This window comes from Ipomoea nil, unplaced genomic scaffold (genome assembly GCF_001879475.1).
Source record: "Ipomoea nil cultivar Tokyo-kokei standard unplaced genomic scaffold, Asagao_1.1 scaffold0982, whole genome shotgun sequence".
Classification (NCBI taxonomy): domain Eukaryota; kingdom Viridiplantae; phylum Streptophyta; class Magnoliopsida; order Solanales; family Convolvulaceae; genus Ipomoea; species Ipomoea nil.
Genome location: NW_017617410.1, coordinates 1194370 through 1214199, shown reverse-complemented (window position 1 = coordinate 1214199; position 19830 = coordinate 1194370).

Here is a 19830-nt window from a genome sequence, read left to right as displayed (position 1 = left end):
AATTAGTTCCAAGACCTGAAAATTACAATGTAATTGGAACAAAATGGGTCTTTCGGAATAAAGCAAATGAGGATGGAATTATCATACGAAATAAAGCACGTTTAGTGGCACAAGGATATTCACAAGAAGAAGGCATAGATTTCGATGAAATGTTTGCACCCGTTGCAAGACTGGAAGCCATCAGAATATTTCTAGCATATGCCGCGTACAAGAATTTCACTGTCTATCAAATGGACGTGAAAAGTGCATTTTTGAACGGCTTACTTGAAGAAGAAGTCTACGTTGAGCAACCTCCCGGTTTCGAGGTAAAAGGTGATATTAATAAGGTCTACAGATTAAAGAAGGCGTTATATGGATTAAAACAAGCACCGAGAGCTTGGTATGACACTCTACCAACGTTCCTAATTAACTGTGGTTTTACAAAAGGCCTTGTTGATAAAACCTTGTTTAGAATTCAAGAAAATGATCACATTTTATTGATACAAATTTATGTCGATGATATTATATTTGGTAGTACTAATAAAACTTTATGTGAGAAATTTTCCAAGCTAATGCAGAATAAGTTCGAGATGAGCATGATGGGAGAGTTGAACTACTTTCTTGGATTACAAGTAAATCAACTCAATGAAGGAATATTCATCAATCAGGCCAAATACACGAAAGATCTTATAAAGAAATTCGGTCAAGATGGAAAATCCTCAATCAAGATCCCGATGAGCACATCTTTAAGATTGGATAAAGATGATGAAGGCAAGGACGTTGACGAAACAAAATATCGAGGAATGATTGGATCATTACTATATCTCACTGCAAGCCGACCAGATATATCTTATTCAGTGGGAGTATGTGCCAGGTTCCAGTCAAAGCCAAAAGAAAGTCATTTTTCTTGCTACCAAGAAAATCATCCGATACCTAAAAGGAACAGTCAATGTGGGATTATGGTATCCCAAAGAAGGTAATTTTACACTAACTGGTTTCTCAGATGCAGATTTTGCAGGATGTAAAATCGATCTAAAAAGTACCTCAGGGACATGCCTGTTCTTAGGGGGAAGATTGGTATCATGGTTTAGCAAAAAGCAAAACTCCATAGTCACGAGTATAGCCGAAGCTGAATATATAACTGCTGGGAGTTGATGCGCGCAAATTCTTTGGATGAAACAACAGCTGAAAGATTATGGCGTGAATTGTGGAAATGTCAACATATTGTGTGACAATACAAGTGCCATAGCTATAACACACAATCCCGTGTTACATTCAAGAACAAAACACATTGATGTGAGACATCATTTTATCCGGGATCATGTTGAAAAGAAAGAATTATCAATCGAATACATCCCAACCGAGAATCAATTAGCTGATATTCTCACAAAGCCTCTGTGTGAATCAAGATTTTCGAAGTTAAGACACGAGATGTGAATGATTGAATTGAGTTAAGTCTCTAAACTCTATTTAAATTATAAGTTCAATTTCATCTGAAATTTTGATACTTTATCTGATTTTATTTCGTGCATATGTGTCACACATGCAAAAGTTGTCACATCTTAACATTTAAGTCTACCTATCTCAATTGCATGTATCTCTATTTCAACCGTGTATCTACATACATATATGCACAAATAAAAATCATTTAGATCTACACAATCTTACCATTTAAGAGTGACAAGATGGTATGATGATAAGTTGCCTTAAATAAGAACACCTTTTTATGGTAGTTGTGCATAATAAATAGTCTAGAAAGAATAGATTTCTCTTTCTTCCATCTACATAAAACGTGTAGATATATACATATTATTTTCGGAACAGATTTAGTGCTCTATGAATTTTATTTCAGGTAAAATCAGTCCGAGTATCTAAATTTTGGCGCCACATCAGCAGACAAATTGGATGGAGAATATATAACCTAAACTAACTATCAGTTAGGTCAAAGGTTGGAAGCTATTGGAATATCAAAAATACCCCTCACTTATTTAAAAGTCAACATTTAATTGTGAGGATATTTGTGTAAAGACACCTTCCTTCCACCCAACCGGTTGGAAGAGCCACCATTACACTCAAAACTCTCAAAATCCTTTCATCTTCCATAGCCGAAACACTCAATCTTCATCTCTTTCAAAATCTTCAATCCCTCAATCTCTAAAAATACCAAGCACATTATGGCTACCATTGGAGATTCAAGCTCTCAACCGAATGAAGAACACTACACAACTCAACCTCACGAAGCTAGCAGTTGGAATCAAGGCCGGAGGAAGTTTTGACCCTCAAGGATTTCTCAAAGAAGCCGAGAACTCTCATCTTGCACAAAGAATCATCCATGCACTTCAACAAAGTAATCTCATGAGGTTATGCTCTTATCCATACTCAGGATTTTATGATGAGGATGTAGCAGATTTTTATGTGAATGCCAAGGTTGTTGGATGGACCATTGAGTCCACCGTGAATGGAACTCTCATCACCATTGATGAAGAAGAGTTGCACACAACCTTTGGACTGCCTATATCTAGTCCAGAACAACCACTGTTGGACTTAGATGTTCACACATATGATCACACGGAAATTTGGACAGAAATTCAAAATGAGAATGCTTCTCTCGAACCAAATCTTTCCGGTCAAAAATCTGATTTGAAGTTTGAGTATGAGATGCTAGTTAGAATTCTCTATAAATGTGTATTATGCAAATTGAATAGTATGGAGGATATATCACCCGTGAGAATTGGATATTTGCATGCTGTGATGAATGGTGTTAGGGGTGACTGGAGTAAGCTTATCTTGAGTCGGATTGCGCATTTTGTGAAAGGTGCAAAAATTAGGAATGGCAAGTTCACGCATCCTAGGGTTCGGGTTGCTTATTGGTGAAATTATAAAAAGAAAAGGGTTACCAATGAGATCAAGAAATCCTTTTGGAAGTAACCGGATACTGTTTAAGGATCATGAGGAATCAACTGATTTGAGCTCCAAGAGAAAAAGGAAACCGAGAGGCATTCCTGCTAGGAAAAGGCCAGTTGTAGAAATTCTTGGTTTATCTTCTCAACCCTCAACTCAATCCCATGAAAACCCCACCTCAAGCCAAAATCCAAACACAAGCCAAAATCCAAACACAAGCCAAAATCCTACCACAAGCCAAAATCCAACCATAAGTCACAATCCCAATACAAGCCAAAGTTTATTGAATCCTTTTTCCCAAATTGCCGAAATAGAGTCAATGATGAATGAGGAGATTTATCAAGTTGATGGACTTGATTTGGTCTTGGTGAATGAATACCGAAGAGTCCTAAATTAGAGAAAATGGAGACTTGGTTCTTATCAAGATTTGATGACAAAGGGACCGAGTATGCAAGAAGAAATTCGAGAAATTGGATAAATTCGAAGGAATTTATTCTAAGTCTACCCACATGCCACGAGAATACAAAATTGCCTGAAAGACATTTGATCAGAACGGAAAAATATTTATGAAGACATGAATATAAAAACTTATCCTAGAAATAAATTCTATCAGATGAATTTATTTCAAAGATATGTTGGATATTCAAAAAGACAAGAAAAATAATATTTTAAGAAACAACTAGAAAATCAAGTTGTGATAAAATATTATTTGTCAGGCAAGTTGACAATCAAATCAAAATTAAAGACCTACTATTGTCAACAATATCAGGCTATGAAGATTCAAATTTCAAATATCAAATTATCCCACTCCAACGGATATATTTGATTGCCTATAAAAAGCCATGAAGACTTGAAGACAGTAGAAGACGTGAACAAGATAGATCAAGAGATAGAAATAAAAGTGCAAATTCAAAAGTGCAAGTGCTCAAATATTCTTAGAGACTTAGTCTGAATAGTCTCAAAAATTCTAGTTGGAGAGAGATACAATTACCTTTGTATTTGTAATTGTAAAAAGAGTATAGCTATGTGCAAAATACTCTAGTGAGTGTAGCTGTGTGCAAAACACTCGTAGTTGCTAAGTGTAGCTGTGTGCAAGACACTTAGTTGGCGTTGAGTATAGCTGTGTGCGAAATACTCGAAGTTGAGTGTAGCTGTGTGCGAGACACTCGGAGTTGGGTGTAGCTGTGTGCAAAACATCCGGAAGAAGTGCTTGTGTAGCGCATATTCACTATTGTAACTGTGTGTGGAAAATAGTGAATTTCTCCTAGACGCGAAAGGAGAAAAGTGGACTAGGAAGATTACGTCACTTCCGAACCACTATAAATTGCCTCTCTCATTTACATACTGCACTTACATAATTTGCTTTATCTATCTATCTTATCCGACTAACCCGTTTACTATTCACAGTCAATCTTAATCGTTCGGGTTTAGTGTGTTTTCACGTATGCATGTGACTCAAACTTCTCGAGCTTAAATATTGAATTATTCTAAGCAAGTTTGACGTGTTGCATGTAACATTCGTTACACGGTCGACGTGATACGATATTTATTTACAATCTTGAATATTGTTATTATATATTGAGTGAACCATCTCCTTTATATATTCAAGATACCTCTGTTACTTTATTCTATCTTACATGCGTATTTAATTCATTAATTGGGCATAACTATTTACATACTACCTATTCCGCTGTGCAGTTTAAACTTACTCTATTTACTTGATATTTAGAGTTGAAGTTACCAAAGAGTTACTTATTTTGAAAAAGCTTGAAAGTCTATTCACCCCCCCACCCCCCCTCTAGACTTTCACCACCCTATCGGGACCAACAAGTATATATCTTCCTACATCAAAATGGTTTTCGTGTATCTATATATATATATATATCTACCTATATTGTATTTCAACGCGTTGGAGTGGGTTACCAGCATTATTCGCTGAACAGATATATTTGGCTTTCAGGCACAGATGATTAGCTTCCGGAGCGCGCTAGAAGAACTTGGATTAGATAGATAGTTTTTCCTTTCGGCCTGCGTGCCATGATTATGTATTGAGGATATTTAGTTAGTTTAGCATGTGCATCTGAGTTCTCCAGCTCAGATGTGGCATAGCACCCCGCACTCTTATGTTTAGTAATACTCCGTTTTGGGATTTAATGAGAATCTACCCTGATTACATAAGTTTTAAAAGTTTCAAAATTTTTGGGTGTTACATGTATGATCCCGTAGGAGTGTCATGGGTGGGTTAATGTAGAGTTAAGTGTTCCCCGATGATTCCCCCTCGTTATGTGTCAATGTGGGTTGCATGTTGTTTGGCTTCTGTGTTGTTGTGCATGATAACCCAATTGGTTGTGATCAATTGGCTATAATGACTATCTGGTGGGTTGAGAACCACCAGGTATTAACCCGACCGGTTGCGATCGGTCGGCTATACAGGCAGTTGGATTGGTTGAGAACAATCGGCTGTTATATATATATATATATATATATATATATATATATATATATATATATATATATATATATATATATATATATATATATATATATATATATATAGGGCTGCGGTCCATAATCTGGTTGCGATCAGACATATATGATAATAGGGTTGCGGTCCACCGTTTGGTTGCAATCAAACATTTATGATACAAATGAGCTGCGGTTCATTGATTGGTTGCGATCAATCTCCTTGTGCTGCGGTACAAGTAAAGTGCTGCGAGGCCGTGTCAGAGCTATATGCGCTGACCCTCATGTATGGGCATGTGATTGGTCCTGAGGCACCAGCATATGTGTGTACACTAATACGTGTCTTATTGTTGATTGTTTTCCTATGATGATAACTGGGTATTGATATGGTTTGTATTGTGTAGTCTTGTGACCTCAGGATGCATGCTAGAATCTTTATGTTTAATTTTATTGAACGTATCTGCTATTGCTTGTTGAGTCTGTCCTCGGATTTAAATTAGAGTTTCTCAGGATTATATATGTATTCCGGTTTCAAAATGGTTTTCCTTATATCTACCTATATTGTACTTAACGCGTTGGAGTGGGTTACCAGCATTATTCGCTGAACAGATATTATTTGTCTTTCAGGTATAGATGAGTAGCTTCGGAGCGCGCTAGTGGCTGGATCCGTGGACTTAGTTAGATAGTTCTAGACTGGATGAGATGGCCTGCGTACCTTGATTTGTATTTGGGTATTAGTTAGGACTTATGCTTTGTTAGTTAGTTTAGCCTGTGCATCTATGTTCTCCAGCTCAGATGTGGCATAACACCCCGAATACTATGTCTAGTTACGCTCTGTTAGGGAATTATTAAGAGATTAGCCTTTATTTTATAAGTTTTAAATACCTTGAAATTTAGGGGTGTTACATATTGAGTTTCATGGATTCCTTCAGGGGATATCACCATATCTATATGCATAAGGCGGATGAAGAAAAAACGGCTTTCATCACACCGGACGGTGTGTATTGCTACCAGGTAATGCATTTTGGCCTTAAGAATGCGGGGGCCACATACACTCGAATGGTCGCCCGCCTATTCCACAATTTATTAGGAAAGTCCATAGCCACGTATGTGGATGACATGTTGGTCAAAAGCAAAGAGGAATCAAGTCATGCCTGGGATCTGGCCGAGTGTTTCCAAGTAATGCTGAAGTATAATTTGCGTTTGAACCCCAAGAAATGTGCCTTCGCCGTACAAGGAGGAAAATTCTTGAGGTATATGGTGATCAAGAGGGGCATTGAACCAAATTCGGAGAAAGTCAAAGCAATCATGGATATGCAGCCTCCTAGCTCCATTGAGGATCTCCAGAGGTTAACTAGCCGGCTGGCCACTCTTAACCGCTTCCTCAGTAAGCCGGCTGATAAGACAATACCTTTCTTCGATGCTATGAAGAAAAGGGAAGGCTTCACGTGGATAGGCGAGTGTCAAGAATCGTTCGAAGATTTAAAAATTTATTTGTCCACCCCCCCCCCCCCCGGTGCTTTCCACACCTCAGGTGGGGGAGCCATTATACTTATATCTAGCCGCGTCCCGAAGAACTGTCAGCTCAGTGCTCATCCGAGAGGAAGAGCGAGTTCAACATCGGGTCTATTATGTGAGTCGTTCCTTGAAATCTTCTGAGATTTGGTATACTCCCATGGAGAAAGTGATATACGCCCTGATAGTCATTATGCGAAAATTAGCACCTTATTTCCAAGCACATACTGTCCGGGTTCTGACAGATCAGCAATTGGGCGCCGTATTACGCAATCCAACATCCTCGGGCAGATTGGTAAAATGGGCCTTAGAGTTGACGCAGTATGGAATCGAATACCACCCTCGCCCCTCCATTAAAGATTAAGCATTAGCCGACTTCATAGTCGAATGCACCGCCCGAGAAGTAGAGAATGCACCCTCCTCAGTGGATAGCGAAGGTGAGTGGTGGGAGTTACACGCGGACGGAGCGGCAAGTAGCCAACATTGCGTAGGAGGAGTCATGCTAATCACCCCAGAGGGTTTTCGGTTATACTATGCCTTGGAGTATCAGTTTAAGGTATCCAACAATGAGGCCGAGTATGAAGCCGTGCTGGGAGGAATTAGACTCGCCAAGGCAATGGCAGCTGCCCGACTGCATGTTAAGACAGATTCTCGCCACGTGGTGGGGCAGGTTTCTGGAACTTGCGAAGCTAAGAATACTCGACTGCTATGATACAAAGAAAGGACTAAGGGACTCCTACGGGGTTTTTTGCCCATGAGATCGAGCATATCCCAAGGGCGGAGAACACCGAGGCCGACGTCTTGTCAAAGATAGCTCTTGGAGGAGTACCTGACCACCTGATGAAGATATGTCACAAAGAAGAAATACACCAGCCGAGTAGTGAAGAAATTCAACAAATAACAATCGAAGACTGGGATCGGCAAGATAACCCTAAGATGTTCTGGATCGAAGATATTCTGAGATACAAGGAAAAGGACGAGTTGCCCGAAGCTCGACCGTCGCCGCCCAGTTTGGAGGAAAGCCCCCTCCTTCGATATAATAGATGGTCGGCTTATAAAAAGTCATTCGGATGACCTCTCTTACGATGTCTATTGCGGCTGGAAGCAGAAAGAATAATGGAAGAAGCACACCGAGGAGTATGCGCGGCACATCAAGGAGCTCATACCCTTGCTCGAAAGCTGGTCATCCAAGGGTACTATTGGCCCACCATGATGAGATATTGCGTAAACTGGGTCGCAAAGTGTACCGTGTGTCATGCATTTGTTCGAAAGGATACTCGACCCGCTACGTTATATACCCCAGTCACGACAGCCATCCCCTTTGCTAAGTGGGGGATCGATCTTTTGGGACCTCTGCCACAGGCACCAGGGCGACTTAGATTTTGCGTGGTGGCTATCGATTATTTCAGTAAGTGGGTGGAGGCCGAGCCCTTGGTCACGATTACCGAGTATCAGTGTCGACGATTCCTGTGGAAGAAAGTAATCTGTCGTTTCGGACTTCCCGAGCATGTGGTCAACGATAATGGCCGACAGTTCGACTGTCAACTGTTCGTCGAGTTTTGTTAGCGACATAGAATTCGGCATTCCAAGGTGTCGATTGCTTACCCTCAAGCTAATGGACATGTAGAGAACATAAATCGTACCATCGTGGACGGCATCCGAAAGAAGCTCGAGGATGTCAGGGGAAACTGGGCTGATGAGTTAGACTGAGTATTGTGGGCATATCTGACCACTCAAAGGCGGGCCACGGGTGAGAATCCTTTCTCGCTGGCCTATGTTTTGAGGCAAAGGTCCCGTTGGAAGTCGTCAAGCCCACTCACCGAGTCCTCCATTACTCGGATGAAGAAAATGAGGGAAACCTTCGGATCGAGAAAAACATTTTGGAAGAAAGAAGAGAGGTGGCACACGAAAGGATGGTTGAATATCAATAATCCGTCAAGCGATACCGGGACAAACGGACTCAGATCCGACAGTTCCAAGTAGGAGACCTAATCTTAAGAGATAGGCAAGCTAGCCGACCGACTGAAGGAGGCAAGTTCGCATATTGAGTCGCAGCAGTCATCCAAGCAGGTATCAACAAATTGGAGACGTTGGAGGGAAGGCTTATTTATCGGACTTGGAACGTGATTCACCTAAAGAAGTATTACCAGTGAAAGGTTAGACTCCAATGTACCATTGTTCCGTTTCTGAAGAATTTTAATAAAGAAATACCATACACTTACTTTGAAAACAAGTGTTGTCGTTCCAACGACGAGAATGCCAAAGGGTCATTTAAAAAAAAAAAAAAAAAAAAAAAAAAAAAAAAAAAAAAAAAAAAAAAAAAGAGAGATCGAGAAGGGTCCCAACCTTTAGATAACTCTCGTAGAAGTCACAACCGAGAGTCGCCGCGATCAATGGACTTGGGCGCGTGAACGTTCTTTAGTAATAAGACTGCGGCCGAGAGCCACCTTGACTGAGGGACTCGGGCAAGTCAGGAAGGGCTCAAAGAAAGGGCCGAGCGGCACGAAAAGAGAATCCCAAGCATTAGCTGCAGAATCAACTAATACGCCATGGTTACGGAGTCGGCTAACACGCAGTAGTCATGGAGTCGGCTAACACGCGATGGGCGCAGACTTGGCTGACATGTAATCGGCAAAGGATCGCTCAGTAAGGCGAATGGGGTTCACCGTGAATCCCGAGGGGTAGCTCAGGGCGAACACCGCTCACACTAGCAGAGAGTAAAAAAAAAAAAAAAAAAAAAAAAAACAAGGGACCAGACCCTTAGAGAATTCTAAGAAAATGTACAGCCGAGAGTCACCTCGACTGAGGGACTCGGGCGAGTAAAGAAAGAAACCAGGGTCCAAACCCTTAGAAGTTTCTGAGTAAGAAAAGCTACAGCCGAGAGTCGCCTCGACTAAAGGACTCGGGCGAGTAAAGAAAGGAACCAGGGTCCAAACCCTTTGAAGTTTCTGAGTAAGAAAAGCTACAGCCAAGAAACGCCTCGACTGAGGGACTCGGGCAAGTCGAGAAAGGCTCGAAGGACGTCCCCGATAAAGGACTCACGCATGAGTTGCGGTGGGGCGGAAGGGTTTTGACCCTTAGAAGTTTGAAGTCAAGTAGAAAGGGGCATTCGAGTGAGCAAAGGAAAATCAGAAGATAATCAAAAACGCGTTTTTATATAAGAAAGTTCAAAAAGGGGGCGGACACCCCATTACAAAAGAAGTATAGAAATCAGATAAAAGTTACTAAGTAGAAGGGACGCGACAGCGGCATGATCAAAGCCTTCATTTTGCTCGCACACCGATGGTCCAATAGGAAGAGTGGGTGAAGGACCTTCTAACTAAGGAAGCGCCTCGCTGGCCGACTGCTCCTCCTGACTGATGGACTCGTCCACTGGCAAGACCGTGTTGAAAACCTCAGTAGTGGCTTGAACTTGCGCAACCTGAGGGGTGTCTGTAACACCCCCTTTTTCTAAAATCTAAATCCCGATAAACAAGATTAATTAAGATAAACAAGGATAACTTAGATAACTATTATAACAAAGCTAAACGATAAGCTAAAGGGAGAGTCACCGCCACAGTCACCACTCACGGTAACTGCACAGGCTACAAAAACTAATAAGTCAAAGAGTCAAACTCAACTAAACGATAAAACAGGGGACACAACCCTGGTGTCTACGCACCATCAATAATGTAGTTTACTACAACCAATGAAAAGTACTACAAAAGGAAAAGGTACTGATCTAGTAACTACCACAACTAACACTACGCACTAAACTACCATCGTGCGCTCTCAAGAACTGGGCCCACCTGAAAGGCGTTATAAAACAAGTAGGAAAATAAACCCGTTAGCAAATAATGCTAAGTATAAAGCCACTCAACCCTGTAAAGTACTATAGATATAGGTTGGAAAATATTTTTCATTCACACACAGTCTCAAGTATGAATATAAACATTTACGACACTTAGTCAACAAATCTCAATAGATATACATAAACACTTCTATATGCTTGCAACTTATAAATCATATAAACATAATTTAACTCATAACTCATGCTTGAACACATTCAAATGTTATAAACAGATATAAACCAACTATAGTCTACGATGTACTACTCACATACATGCTGAGAGATAAAGAAATAATTGAAGCTTAACAAGTAAGATCATGTTTTCATGCTAACACTTAAACAACAATAAAACTGTGATTCTCAAATGCTCTAAATGGAACATATGCTATGTCATGATACAAGTAAGGATATGATGCTATAAATATATAGATATACTCTCACTCTTTATATAAAAAGGAACACTTTTCTGTGGAGGATCTCTGTTGAGTCTCTTGACTTACTTTTCTCTTCTTTCTTCTTTCTTGCTTTCTTTCTGAACTCGTGGGCGAGGTAGAAACTTCTCGAATCATGAATGAACTTATCCGGGCTCGGCATCTAGCCGGCCTAATACTCATCTTGCCCATAGAACCGGTACTCGTGGTTCTTATAAACTCTGTGGAATTAGGTATCGTACTTGTCAGTGTGTACACCCCCTAACTAGGATTCCAAGCCCAATGGGTAGTATCCAACCAAGAAACTCAGGATTGCTATACCAAGTTACTTTTAGAATAAACTGTTGGTCCTCTGTGACTGTTTCTTTCTGTTCTCAAACTTCTTTCTTTCTTTTTTTCTTCCGGAATGACATAGTCCTAACGGGGGCCTCCAAAACATATATTTTCCTCACTTATATAGATAACATATATATCACATGAAACTTCTTTTCTCATGCAAATAATCTAGATGTCATGCAAACTTCTCAATGCACAAGTACATCTCATATAACTTCTCTTTCTTATAATGGGAAACTAAATATCATGCTAACTTCTCAATGCAAAAAGATATGGGCTTTCCAAAATATATATAGGGTTTTGAAATATGCATGACTTAGGTTTTACTTAGAGCCTTTTTTGTACTTAATCTTTGAAGTATGCTAAAATGCTCTTTTACTGTAAAGCTTGGGAATACACTGCCTTATGCAAATAAATTCAATAAACTCAGCAATTCATCTATTCAAGAATTAGACAGAGCAATTAGCACAACTACTCAAGCATTCATATGTTCAGATGCTAAGATTTCCCTTCACAGACTTATATCCAAAGCCAAATAACAACACAGAGCTCAACTTTCATTATTGTCTGCTAAACATGCCTCTACTCAAAATCAAATGAATACAACTCATACTAGCGCGTCGTTACGAGCCCGAGTGTCCGAGCCTCAAGGGCCCACAAATTCCAGTCTGAAACAACACATGGCTGAGCCTCAAAGGGCCCAGCCTTCTCGAACTTGGCTTGGCGGGGCTTGGTGACGGGGCTTGAGAAGCCCCGTCACTTGGCTCCGCCAAGCAACGACCTAGAGTGACGGATCTTGCCTAGATCCGTCACTCAGGTCCATTGAGCAACGGTTCTAGCCAACGGATCTCCCCTGGATCCGTTGGCTAGGGCCGCAAAGCCAACCTGGTTCACGGACAGTGTGCACCTCTTGTGCACCAGATGCTTTCTTCTCCAAAAATCTCAACTCAGAGTTCAAACAAACACTTTCAAACAACTATGAATCAATCATATAACATCATCAACACAAAATAAACTCATCAAAAAGCAATCTCTAACATTTCTAAGCATTTAATCTCAAGGAATCTAACATTATCAGGCTGAAATAATAGATTTGGGAATCCATGGTTTATACCTTTGAGCTCTAGCCTCACAGACATTAACTTCTCTTCTATGACCTCAAGCTTAGTCTCCTTCTTCACCATCTAAGACTCCCAGACCACCAAAACAACAACAACATACACAAACACAAACACAAACATACACTTAAATACTAGAAGAGATGAAATAGCAGAGATGCAAAATGGAATGTCTAGGAAAGATGAAAGGAAATGAATGAAGATGAGTGGAGAAGCTAGTTTACTATGATTTCTCTTTATCTTCTCTCAGACCTCTATTGCTTAGAGTAAAGGAGTCAAATGGGGGATTGAATTTATCAGGAGAATAGTGATGTTTATATAGGGCTCAGAACCCTAGGTGAGAGAGTGAATGGAATGTTGGCTGAGAAGGGGAAATTGGTCATTGACCTTAGAAAAATAACAGGCTTCATCTTAAAAACCAAGCTAGGGTAATAAAATGATGAGTTTATACATCTTTGGAGATAAAATAGATTTCTTATAAGGATGTTTTTAAGTAAAAACATTTGACTCAGATTTCACAGGTTCCTCTCAGGTTGACTTTTTGGGTAAAAACTTGATACATAGATATACCCAAAACTTAAGATTTTCGAAAAAAGGCTACCATTTGGTGTTGAATTAATAAAATCACGATTTAAAATATTTAATTCATACACCTATTTTAAAAAATTTTCCGAAGGAGTAAAAATAATTATTTTTGAATTTATAAAATAGAATTTAGGAAAATAAATTTTGGGTTGTCACAGTGTCGGCTTGTAGACTTGAAGTTATCAAACTTGTATGGTTTTTGTATTATGAACTCCTACTTATTAAACTTGTGTTGTTGGAAATTTTATTATAAAATATGAACTTGGTTTTGTCATTTATGATTATTGGTTGATTCTAATTTAATAATATGATTATTTTTTACAGGTATATATTAAAAGGCTTTAAAAAGGATTTGAGACTATTTAAATAGGCTCAAAGCCTACTTAGAACCTACTTTGAAGCCTTTTTAAAAGCCTATTTAGTAAATAGGTTTTTAAAAAGGCTTCAGGCTAGGCCAGGCCAACTGCAAGCTCAGGCTTGAGCCTAAAAGTCTGGCTCGGCCTGACCTATTTCCACCCGCAAATTATGCTGTGGAAACGTGTTCACCATGCGCATGGTGAACACAGGGGTAGATCCATAATTTCTATATGAATCTACAGTATAGATGTTATGAATCTACAGTATAGAATTTATGGATCTACAGTTTAGAAATTATGGATCTATCATGTGTTCACCATGCGTAGGGGTGTAAATGAGCCGAGCCACTCGTGAGCGGCTCGGTCAAAGCTCGGCTCGAGCTCGAGCCGAGTTCGAGCAGCTCGTTTGATAATCGAGCTCGAGCCGACCCTAGATATTCTAGGCTCGTGGCCCGTCGAGCCGCTCGCGAGCCGTATAATATATAATATTTATAATATATAATATAACATATAATTATAATATATAAAAATAACAATTAAAAAGTTCAAGATCAAGATCGAACTCGAACTTGAGCTCGAGCTCGAAAATTAACAAGCTCAAGCATCAGTTCTTGAGCTCGATCGAACTCGAGCTCGAGCCGAGCTTCCATTAATGAGCTCGAGCTCGGCTCGGCTCATTTTCACCCCTAACCATGTTCATGGTGAACACGATTTCACAACACAACTATTGCTTTCCACCCCTACCGTCTTGCCACGGTCCTTGTCTGTACCATGCACACAATGTACCTCCCTATAGGTATATGCAATGTGATTGACAAAATTTGCATGGATTTTCTTTGGGGGTTAAAGAAGGCAAAAGAAACATTCATCTTATCAATTGAAGGGAAGTTTGTACGCCCCGTGAGATGGGAGGTCTTGGGCTCCGCATGGACAAAGATTTCAACCTTGCCCTCCCGAATAAACTTGCCTTGGCAAATGATCAATAACCCTGAGAAACTTTGGGTTAAAGCCATGAAGAATAAATACGTCCGAAATGAACACTTCCTCACCGCATCGACTCACAAGAACGCCTCTTGGGGGTGGAGGAGTATCACCATGGGGAGATCCATTGTGGAATTGGTAGCTCGTTAGAGAGTCGACAATGAAAAATCTTTGAAGTTTTGGTCGGACTGATGGGTGAACGACAGACCCCTAGAGTTGGAAATGGAGATTGATATTCTAGAGGAACTCAACAATGCAAAGGTATGTGATTTCATTAATACTAACTGTTGTTGGGACCTTGAGAAATTACAGGACAGTCTGTATGACGAGATCATAAATAGGATACTTTTTATTCCACTACCGATAATTGACGAAAAAACGGAGGATACAAGATATGTTGGCTAGCTATTACGAAAGGTAACTTCACTGTGGCTTCCGCTTTCAATATTGTTGCAGGTAACGTTGAGCAAGAGGAAGATTGGGGTGGATTTGGAAATTGAAATGTGTGGTGACGGTCAAAGCTTTTATCTGGTTGCCCATCAAAGGGAAAATTTTCACAAACCTTGGGAGATGGAAAAGAAAGTTGACGAAGGACAACAACTGCCCCAAGTGTAGAAGCAAGGAGGGGACAGTCCCGCATCTCATCCAGGAATGCCCGTTCGCTGCGGATTGCTGGAATGCCACTAAACACACTAATGATTTCGGTCTCCAGAATTTCAGGCCAGTCAATGATTGGATTCGAATTAACTACCAAAGCCGGGTGGTGATGGAAGACAGACCTCTTTGGCGGTCGTTATACCCTACACCACGGCGGGCGTAAGCACTGTGCGCGCCTCCCAAAACGACGTCGGTTTGGGAGGGGCGATAGGAAGTTGTTGTGATTATGTATACTAGTATTTGTGCTCGTACGTTGCACAGAATGAATTTGTTATAATATTTTAAAAATATTTAGATCGATATACAATTGTATAAATTATAACATCGAATATTATATAATATAATTGAAGAATTGAGTTGCACCGGTTATTATGTTTTCTGATGTTATCAATGCTTGAATTCGAGTAATAATTGCCTAATTAATAGCTAACGTGTAGATATACACGCACATTCGGTGCTGCAACTTTAGAGATTTTATATATCACTGTTTAGAATTTGTATTAATTGGGTTAATTAACTCGTTGTCTAGCAACTTAGTTATAGAAATTATTTATACGGAAGATATATTTTCTATGTAGATATATAGCAATTTTGTCATCTTTGTATATAAAAAACCATAATATCAATGGCTTGAATTATACATTATTGAAATCTCTTTGTCGACAACATTGGTAGTAGTAACGGAATTTTATCCATCCTCGTCTACAGTTAAAACCATCAGACCATCAGGATGGGTGACTCGGGAAAAAGTCGCATACAATTAACCGTAATTAAAGACTGGTTTTTTCAGTAATAACTAAACGTGAGTTAGTGTTTGACCGGGACTTTTGTTGATAGTCATGACATATGCGAGCATCAACGTGAATTGTTTTCGTTAGAACTTGAAGGGCAATCTCGTATCAGAAGGGTGAAAGCCATTTTAAATGAAGATTTTACTTTTATTAATAGTACAGTATAAATATAGATTGGTGTAAATAATAATTAATAAATTATTATTTCCTTATAAAATTACATAGAATATCAATTGGATTTTCTCATTTATTATGCAGAATTTGTTTTCGTTATTCTCACAATTATAATGGTTTAATTATTCTCAGAATTTGATAACTATTATCCATTTTTAAGTACATATTGACTTTAATTTGTGATAAAAATTCATTAGATATTAGTTAATTTTCATATAAAATTTTGTTACCAATTAAGCTTTATTAAAAAAATTTACCAATTAATTAATAATCATATTAATTTGGGCAGGAATGTTGAAGATGAGAATTTTACTTTTATTAATAGTATAAATTGGTGTAAATAATAATTAATAAATTATTATTTCTTTATAAAATTTTGCAGAATTTCAAACGAATTTTCTCATTTGTTACGCAAAATTTGTATCCATTATTTTCACAATTATAATAATTTAATTATTCTCAGAATTTGGTAACCATTTTTCATTTTTATGTACATATTGATTTTAATTTGTGGTAACAATTCATTAAATATTAGTTAATTTTCATATAAAATTTGGTTACCAATTAAGCTTTATTAATTTGTGCTCGAATGTTGTAAAGGAAGATTTTACTTTTATTAAAGTCATTTCACTAAGGCTGTCCTTACCCCTGCAAACATCTCTCACTCTCAAAAATGGGTCCCACTTCCACATCATCCCATTTGCAAATTATCTACTATTCACACTACATCCCTGCAAATCCAATTAACCTTCAAAAGTGGGTCCCAATTTCACATCACTTTAAAAAATTAATATTTTTTTCTTAATAAATATTATTTTGTCTTCAACATTATTTATTTATATCAATATATAACTTATATTTAAATATTAAATATAACAAATGTGAAAATAACTAATTACGTATGTATTAACGGAAAAACTAAATGTATGTATTAATGAATTAATTTATGTATAGTAATGAATGTATGTATATCAATCTTACAAAATACAAACAAAAAACAAATAAAATAAAAAAAGAAATAAAATTAAATAAACTAAATAAGAAACTAAAAAAAAAACTAAAAAAAAAAAAAAGAAGTACAAAAAGCTGCCGCGGATTGCAAGTTTGCATGCAGAGCAAACTTGCAATCCAACTCACTATTTAAAAAAAAAAAAAAGAAAATAAATAAAAAGTATACATGGCATTGTCCACCTCATCTTGCCAATATGATATTGGCAGGAGTAAGGATAGCCTAAAATCCTGGAGGGTGTGATTGAATGAAATGACTCATCCATCCTTATTAATCAAAGGTCAAGGGTTCAATCATTGCCTTTGGGAATGGAGCAACTTTAAATCTCCAGGTCAGTTGTCCCACCCAAAAGAGGTAGGTGCCTACAATTCAGCGTGGGGATTAGTCACTGTGTCCAACGGTGAAAACCTTGAGTATGACAAAAAAAAAATGATATTTATCAAATTGTATTTTTTTTAATATAAAATTTTCTCATGTTTAGAGATTTAAAAATAATTTAAAATTATTTTTTATTAGTAAGTATTTTTAATTTTAATTTTAAAATATTTTCCAGCAACCCAAACAATCCCTTAGTCTCTAATAAAAAAACTAGAAAATAAAAATTATTTCATTAAGAAAATTAAAACTAATTAAAGTAAAGCTAATCATGCTATATTTATTCGTAACTGTATATTAATTTCATTTTTAAATCATTGGTTCACATTGTATTTTTTTTAAACATTTAGGGTTTAATCATTGGTTTATTGTTTAAAATATTATAAACAAAAATTATGATATTTATCAAATTGTATTTTTTAAAAAAAAAATATAACATTTACACATGTCATGAGGGGTTAAAAAATATTTTATATTATTTTTTATTAGTATGTATTTTTATTTTAAAATACTTTCCAGCAATTCAATAACCCCCTTAGTCTCCCATAAAAAACTGATAAAGAAAATTCATATCATTAACAAAAAATTAAAACTAATAAAGTAAATATAATCATGATATATTTATTTGTAACTATATATTAATTTCATTTTGAAATCATTGATTCACATATTTTAATTATTTATTTTTTTCATTAATTATTATAAACATAAATGATATTGTACTAATTAATTTATGCTATTTATCAAATTAAAATTTTTAAAATATAGTGTTTAATTTTATCCCGGAAATTTTTTTGTTATTATGAATTTAAAATTAAAATTGAAAAAATAAAAAGATGTTAAAATGTACAATATAATAATATAATTGGACTTTTATATATTTGGTCAAGTATCTATTTTCATAACATACCAAATTAAAATTTAAATATTGTATGGTTAATATAATTTGTAATCATGTACATATTTAGATAAATTTATAGAAAAAAATTATAAAATGAATTTTTTTTTTTTTTATATAACAAAGAAGGGGGAAACCCAAAAATGAATCACAAGTTTACACAGAGTCTAGAATATTACGCCAAACAGGGAGGCCAGACCTATCGTCATCTAGAAGAATACTAATCTCATCAGGTGGATCTGTTAGTGAAAGGAGTCCAAAGTCGTGATCCAAGGCCATCTTTGCTAATGCGTCAGCAACATAATTCTGTTCCCGAAATATGGAATTAAGCGCCCAGAAATCAAGATGATAGAGTTCCTTTTTGCATGCTTCAAGGATATTGTGAGCAGCAATACTGGGAGGCCTGGTCTTGATCAAGTAGTCCACTGCTTCATGAGAGTCGCTTTCAATATACACATGTTTGAAGCCTTTGGCTGTGGCAAACTGAATTCCCTTCAATAACGCCCAGGCTTCAGCCTCCAAAGAGGTGCATGTGCCTAATTTGGCCATAAAGCCCATCTTCCAATCGCCTAAGGAGTCCCTTATCACGCCGCCACAGGCAGCCAGATTTGAAAGGGAGGCAGCAGCTCCATCTACATTTAATTTTACCGTGTTTTCAGGGGGTCTTAGCCAGCGAAGCAGCTTCCAAGCCATTGGGCTATTGTTCACCAGTGGGGATTTCAAGCTTGAGAAGGCAGAGCTGGATTCCTCGGCTTGGGATAGGATTAGGGAGATTTTAGACTTTAAGGGTCTGAATGTATTCTTGAATATAGCCTCATTGTGCCATTTCCATAGCCACCAAAGGGTGATAGCAAAAGTGATGTTATCATTACATGGCCCTCTTCCACCACCTTTCTTAGAAAGACCCTCATCAAGCCAGGCAACCAAAGGCATGCTGCGGGTGTTTTCATGCAATTGTATTTCATATATATTATAAAATGAAATTGATTTATCCCAAATTGTATTTCATATATATTATAATTCTAAAAATATGAATAATAGTAACTAAGAGAATTGTACTTAGAAATCAATAAAAACGTAAATTTTAAATTTTGTATGAACAAATATAAACTCTAATCGGACGCATATCCTTATATGATTGTATAATACATTGTATATACACATAATATTTAGTAATATATATATATATATATATATATATATATATATATATATATATATATATATGAAAATTCTACAATATAATTTATATCAACTCACAATATTAGTCTTTTCACACATCTAATAAGCATATATGTTCTCTCTTATATTTTTAATGTAGACTCTTAAAATATATCATTGTGAAGTTGAAGATCTGATTTTACCAGAGAAATTAATTTAATGTCGATATATGATATACCCATAGTAAAATATTTTATGGGCGAAAGCTATA